General features: G+C 37.3%; 1 non-coding gene across 1 annotated transcript; it reads left to right on the plus strand.

Moving 5' to 3' along the window:
- Window positions 1-2802: 2802 nt before the first annotated feature.
- LOC124231850 (U1 spliceosomal RNA) lies at window positions 2803-2966 on the plus strand. The gene has a single exon (XR_006886698.1). It is a non-coding gene; the product is annotated as a U1 spliceosomal RNA (small nuclear RNA).
- Window positions 2967-6341: the final 3375 nt, after the last annotated feature.

Consider the following 6341-nt stretch of genomic DNA (forward strand, 5'->3'; position numbering starts at 1 on the left):
CTTATTAGATATATGATTGGCAAATATTTTCTCCCATTCCTTAGGTTGCCTTTTCAGTTTTGTGATGGTTTCCTTTGTTGTATGGAAGCTCTTTAGTGTGATGTGGTCCCACCTGTTTGTTTGTGCTTTTGCTGTCAGAACCAAAAATGTCATCACCAAGACTGATGTCAAGGAGCTCACTGCCTATATTTTCTTCTAGGAGTTTTATGGTTTCAGGTCTGACATTCAAGTCTTTAATCCATTTTGAGCTGATTTTTGTGCATAGCGTAAGGTAGTAGTTCAATTTCATCCTCTTGCATGTGGCTGTCCAGCTTTCTTAAGACCATTTATTGAAGAGACTGTCCTTTTCTCTTTCTTGGTTCCTTTGTCATATGTTAATTGACCACACATATGTGGGTTTATTTCTGGGCTCTCTATTCTGTTCCATTGATGTGTGCTTATTTTTATGCCAATACTATGCTGTTTTGATTACTATAGCTTTGTAATAAAGTTTGATATCAAAAAGTGTGATGCCTCTGGCTTTGTTTTTCCTAAGATCGCTTTGGCTATTTGGGGTCTTTTGTGGTTCCTTACAAATTTTAGAATTGTTCTATTTCTGTGAAAAATGCCATTAGAGGGGCCAGCCCAGTGGGGTAGTGGTTAAGTTTGTGCACTCTGCTTTGGCGGCCTGGGGTTCACTGGTTTGGATCCCAGGTGAGGACCTAGACACTGCTTATCAAGCCATGCTGTGGTGGCATCCCACATACAAAATAGAGGAATATTGTCACAGATGTTAGCTCAAGGACAGTCTTCCTCAAAAAAGAAGGTGATTGGCAACAGATGTTAACTCAGGGCCAACCTTCTTCACCAAAATTAATATATATATAAATATAAGCCATTAGAGTTTTGATAGGAATTGCATTAAATCTGTAGATTGGGTAGTATGGACATTTTAACAATATTAATTCTTCCAACCCATGAGCATGGAATAGCTTCCCATTTATTTATCTTCTTCAACTTCTTTCATTAATGTCTTATAGTGTTCAGTGTGCAAACCTTTCACCTCCTTGGTTAAATCTATTCCTAGGTATTATTTTTGATGCAGTTGTAAATGGGATTGTTCTCAATTTCTCTCTGATAGTTTACTGTTACTGTATAGAAACACAACTGTTTCTTTGTATATTGATTTTTTTTCATCCTGCAACTTTACTGAATTCATTTATTTGTTTTAACAGTTTTTTAGTGTTTAGGGCTTTCTATGCGTTCTTTCTGCAAATAGAGACAATTTTACTTCTTCCTTTTCAATTCAGATGCCTTTTATCTTTTTCTTGCCTCATTGCTCTGGCTTGGACTTCCAGCGCTGTGTTGAATAAAAGGGGTGAGAGTGGGCATCCTTGTCTTGTCCTCACTCTTAGAGGAAAGACTTTCAGCTTTTCGGGGTTGAGTATATTGTTGGCTGTGGATTTGTCATATACAGCCTTTATTATGTTGAAGTACATTCCTTTTATACCCGCTTTGTTGAGAATTTTTATCATAAATGGATGGTGAAATTTTTTTTTAATGAATCTGTGCTTGAGTGCAAGAAAAGTTTTAAACTTAGTAACCTTTTAGAAAGCAGAAAATGAACAAAGTGCAACCTGGAATAATATCTATAAACTAATAATGCATGCTGAAACCAAGCTTCAAATGTTAAAGCTATTTAACAAGAGAAATGTCAAAAGTGAAAATAACACTACATTAAATAATTATCAGTCAGAACAGAAGAAATTATACCTGCATTAGTGACTATAAGCTTCTAGGCTTAACAGCCTTTGCCCATCTTGACTGCCTAGGGGGTGCAGGTGTTCAAGATTCTCTATCTTCATGACCCCCTGGAATAGGTCAGAATCGTCTTGAATTATATGCATTGGGTCACATTTTCAGGAGTAACTCATAGTGTAAGGCACAGACGTTGTCCTTCCGGATGTAAACTGTAAGAGAATAACCCAAAATGTAGACTAGGATTTAACCAAAAGCAGGCATATATACACCTTATTTAAAATTTAAAAAACACAGGAAATAACCAAAATTTTTAGCAATAGGAAAATAAGTTATTGTAAGCAGATTGTTACCAATCATAATGAACAATTTTAATTGCGTTCAGAATTATGATATATATTAAATACATAGAAAGGTGTTTAGAATATAGCATCTAATCAATAAAATGACTTAAAAAAGGAAAGACAATAAAATTCCCCATGATGATTTCTATTTAGCAGGAAAATATGATTTTTATTCTGTTTGTTTTTTCAGTTTCTGTGGGCATGAATTAGTTTCATAGAAAATTAGAATTTTTTGAAATAGAACTATATATAAAACAAAAATTAAAACAAATTAAGATATACGAGTATGTTTGGTAAAATGTAAAGCATTACATAAATATGAGATTATAGTTATTCAGGGAAGTTGATCCTGTGAATTGATTGTTTTATTAACCATAAGCTATTAAGCATATGCGCTCAGAATCAGTAGAGAATTGTTTTGCTATATTGTTTCAGTGTGGTCAGGAGAAGCAAGCATGGATTTATACGTAGTTATCCTTGAGCTGACAAAGGGGTTTAACACAAGGCTTAAAAGTCTACACTCAGGCCAGCCCTGGTGGGCTAGTGGTTAAGTTCGCCACACATTGCTTTGGCGGCAGGGTTTAATTCCCAGGCATAGACCTACACCACTTGTCTGTCAGTGCTATGGTGGCAGCTCACATACAAAACAGAGAAAGACTGGCAACAGATGTTAGCTCAGGGCCAATCTTCCTCGGCAAGAAAAAATAAAAATTCCACTCTCATACTTACCTGGCAGGGGAGATACCATGATCAGGAAGGTGGGTTTCCCAGAGCAAGGCTTATCCATTGCACTCTGGATATGCTGACCCCTGAGATTTCCCTAAATGTGGGAAACTCAACTGCACAATTTATGGTTGTGTGGGATTGTATTTGCGCTTTCCCCGGGAATTCTTGGTTTTCAAAAATAGACTTATTACCTTTATGTAAAAAAAAAAAAAAAGTCTACTCTCTTATACTCAGAAAAGATTGGGATAACCCAGAAAAATTTATTGGTGTCTTGTTATGGGTAAAAAGAGCTAGATTCAAGAAATACTAACCCAAGTAAAAAAGTGAATGGGATTTTCTATTGAACTGTGCTCTCTCTAACAGAAACCCAACTCAGCCTTCTAAGAAAGCCTTTTGAATAAAAGCACCATTTTCAGTCTCAAAATTTTCCGATAAAATTTCTCTGAAATTACTCAAATATGAAAAACCTCTCAAAAGCAATCTAGATGAATGGCTTCCTTGTTTCAGAAAACATGTTGGAGGCAAGATCACTGAAGTTTGTTTAACGGACTGCCTTACCAATGGGGCAGGTATAGGATATTATGCTGTTTGGTTCCTGTGAACGAAACTGAAAGGAACTTTTGGTTGTATCTGTAAATCAGTTTGACTTAGACTTCTAGAAGCTGTCCTGCTGCAAGACTGGACACCCCAACAGCAAAGGAAAGGAGAGCTATAGTAAGTTTTTATTATCAACGTGTATTGGGATATTATCTGGAGTAATTCACTAAAGTGTTTTTTTTCCTCTAGTATTTTCTATTATTTTAGTACCTTTCCCATTTGGGCTTCAGCACAGGAGCATCTATGATCTCATTGGAGATTTGCTATAGCAGAATCTAAAAAGAAGAGGATCAAAATTTTGCCTTTTTAAATTTCAAAAAGTTCCAGGTGTAAGAAGAAAAAGGATGAATATACCATCAAAGACATTACCCATCCTCACATCAGAAACAATTGCTGGATGAGGTTGGGACGGGAGTGGGGATGAGAATCAGAGGGGATTCAAAAGGGTGTTATTCTAATGGGAATCATTTGTGGGATTTGAGAGGGCCTGGAATAAGATATGTTGAATTCGAGAGCAGAAGTGACCCATCACCCCAGTTCGGTTAGCCTTGGAAAGTGGTAGGATCTCACTCTGTGCTGGGAAAGGCAGAGGAGCATAAACAAGGAAGGACTGCATGTCATCTGGGGGCAGTGGGGCCCCGAAACAGCCTCATAGTGTTTCCTTTAATGTCATGGAAAACATCTGAATTTTTCTTAAAAGAAGCCCAGATATGCCTGAAACATATAGGATTTAGAAAGGTCATAAGGTTGACAGTGAAAAGCAATGACACTTTGACTTTGGAGTTAGATACAGAAGTCCATACAAGACAATATACATCACTCAACAGGAACCATCATGGTCTGGTGAAGACTAAGACCCATGTGTGCAGTGGCATTACATCACACAGCCATCTGAAAGAATCACTCAAACCTAGAGATCATCTTCAATTAAAGAAAAACGAGTGACATCACTTGCTTAGTTGGGTTAGTGGCTTGAGATTTGTAACGTACAACCGCAATGTATGATTCACCAATATCCAAATAAACAGAGCTTTGGACAGCCTGCGTTTCTGACCATATTTCTGATCATTCTCCAGTATTTTTTCTCGATTGAGTTCTCTTAATGATAAGTAAACATAAGAAAGAATTCGTGAAAACATTGAAACAGACTCTAATGAAAGTTTTAATAAAAATAAAAAGATTTTATGTAAGAGCAGTTTTTAGAGCATAAAAAGTTTAAAAAGAAATAGTATAGAATTGTATTAAAATAAATTTTAAAATATAGCAGTTTTATACACAAAAATACAAGTATTATAAATTCCCCATTGAAAGTCAAATGAATAAAAATTCATAATCCTGTTTTCTGGTATAATTCTACACAAGTAAAAGGATTTCCCTTTTATATCCAATCACTGAATCCTGCTTATTTGGCCTCCTGCATATTTCTCCCTAATTCTCTTTCTTGTTCATCTCTTCTGCAACTATAAAGACTTGTGAAGCACGTACTGTGTACGGACATTGTGCTAAATGATGGAGAAACACTGTGTATGTGGTTCCTGCCCTTAAAAAAACTCCAGTACAGTGTGATGAGGGTTTTGTTGGAGAAATACTGTAACAGAGGGCTCTAACTTAGCCTATGGTCTCAATGAAGAGAATGAGTGAGGCTGGGAGGGAGTTTTCTGGGCAAAGGGTCTCTGGGGTGAAGATGGAAATGGCATAAGAATGGGGCATAGCATGTGTTTGGTACCTGAGCAACGAGAGGATGGGGACTGTCCAAACATGGCCAGTGTGGTGGCACCAGTAAAGCGAGAGGCAAAGTCACCGGAGAGAAAGCTGGAGTGGTTGAGAGGGCCAGAGAATGGACAAGCTAAGGATTGGTCCTAAAGCACAGGGAAGCCCTCAAAGGGTTTTAGGCAGGGGATTGACATAATCAGATCTGTACTTTTAAAAGAGAAGTCTGCCTGTTGTGAGGAGAATGGAGTGGAGAAGAAGAGTGAGGATGAGACAGGGCGAGACTGGTTGGACAGAAATCTTTAAGAAGCTGCTACAGGTGATGGCTAAAAGAGACCTGGACTAATGATTGGACATTTTATGCACACATACATGTACATATACAGAGAGATACATATAAATACAGATACATAAATATACCTGTACATTAACAGTTAGTTTAAAGTACCCATGGGATGGTTAAAGATGGCCATGTAGTAAACACCATTTATCCAAAAAGGGGAAATAGCACTTTTTTGCAGTTAATTTAACAAGGTGGGCAAGAAGTACCTTAAGTAACAATGTCTTTTGAAATCTTGTATTCCAAGATGCTCATTTTGCTTCATAAATTAGAAGATAGAATTCTTAGTCTTAGTCAAGAGACCACGATTTACTCAAGTTTCTCGGGCATTTGCTGAAATGTCAGCAGGGTGTTGCCCGTTTCACTAATAGAAATGGCAGGTCATGTCTTGCAAGCCATGTGAACCGTTCCAGCACACTGCAGGAAAAATCGTTAGTGACATGCAAGAAGTCTGTCACTGTGTCAAGACCTTCGGTGTCAGTGTAGAAACACACATATCATGAATTTACAGGGGGAAGAATTGGCCACGTAATCTGCCTCAGCGACCAGAGGGTGAGGAGAACCTGAACTGCATGCAGTAGGAGTTGTAGGATAAAGGATAAATGCTGGGGCCATTTTGTAAATTAGCAGGCTTTAAGTAATTATCTTTTGAGATGAGCACAGTTGACACAAAAGAGAAGATACCAAAGTTGAATACATTGTTGACAAACTCTACTTAGGTCAAGGTAAAGAAAAGGAAAGCAGTTGATAATTTGGAAATATTCACAGAAAAGGCTGAACGTATTCTCTGTTGCTACAGAAAAACAGGAGAACCATTATAGCCCAGGCTGAATTGTTAATCTATAAACTGTATATAATACCAAATTGAGTAAAAATGATAAGATTAT

The sequence above is a fragment of the Equus quagga genome, chromosome 22 (assembly GCF_021613505.1).
Source record: "Equus quagga isolate Etosha38 chromosome 22, UCLA_HA_Equagga_1.0, whole genome shotgun sequence".
Classification (NCBI taxonomy): domain Eukaryota; kingdom Metazoa; phylum Chordata; class Mammalia; order Perissodactyla; family Equidae; genus Equus; species Equus quagga.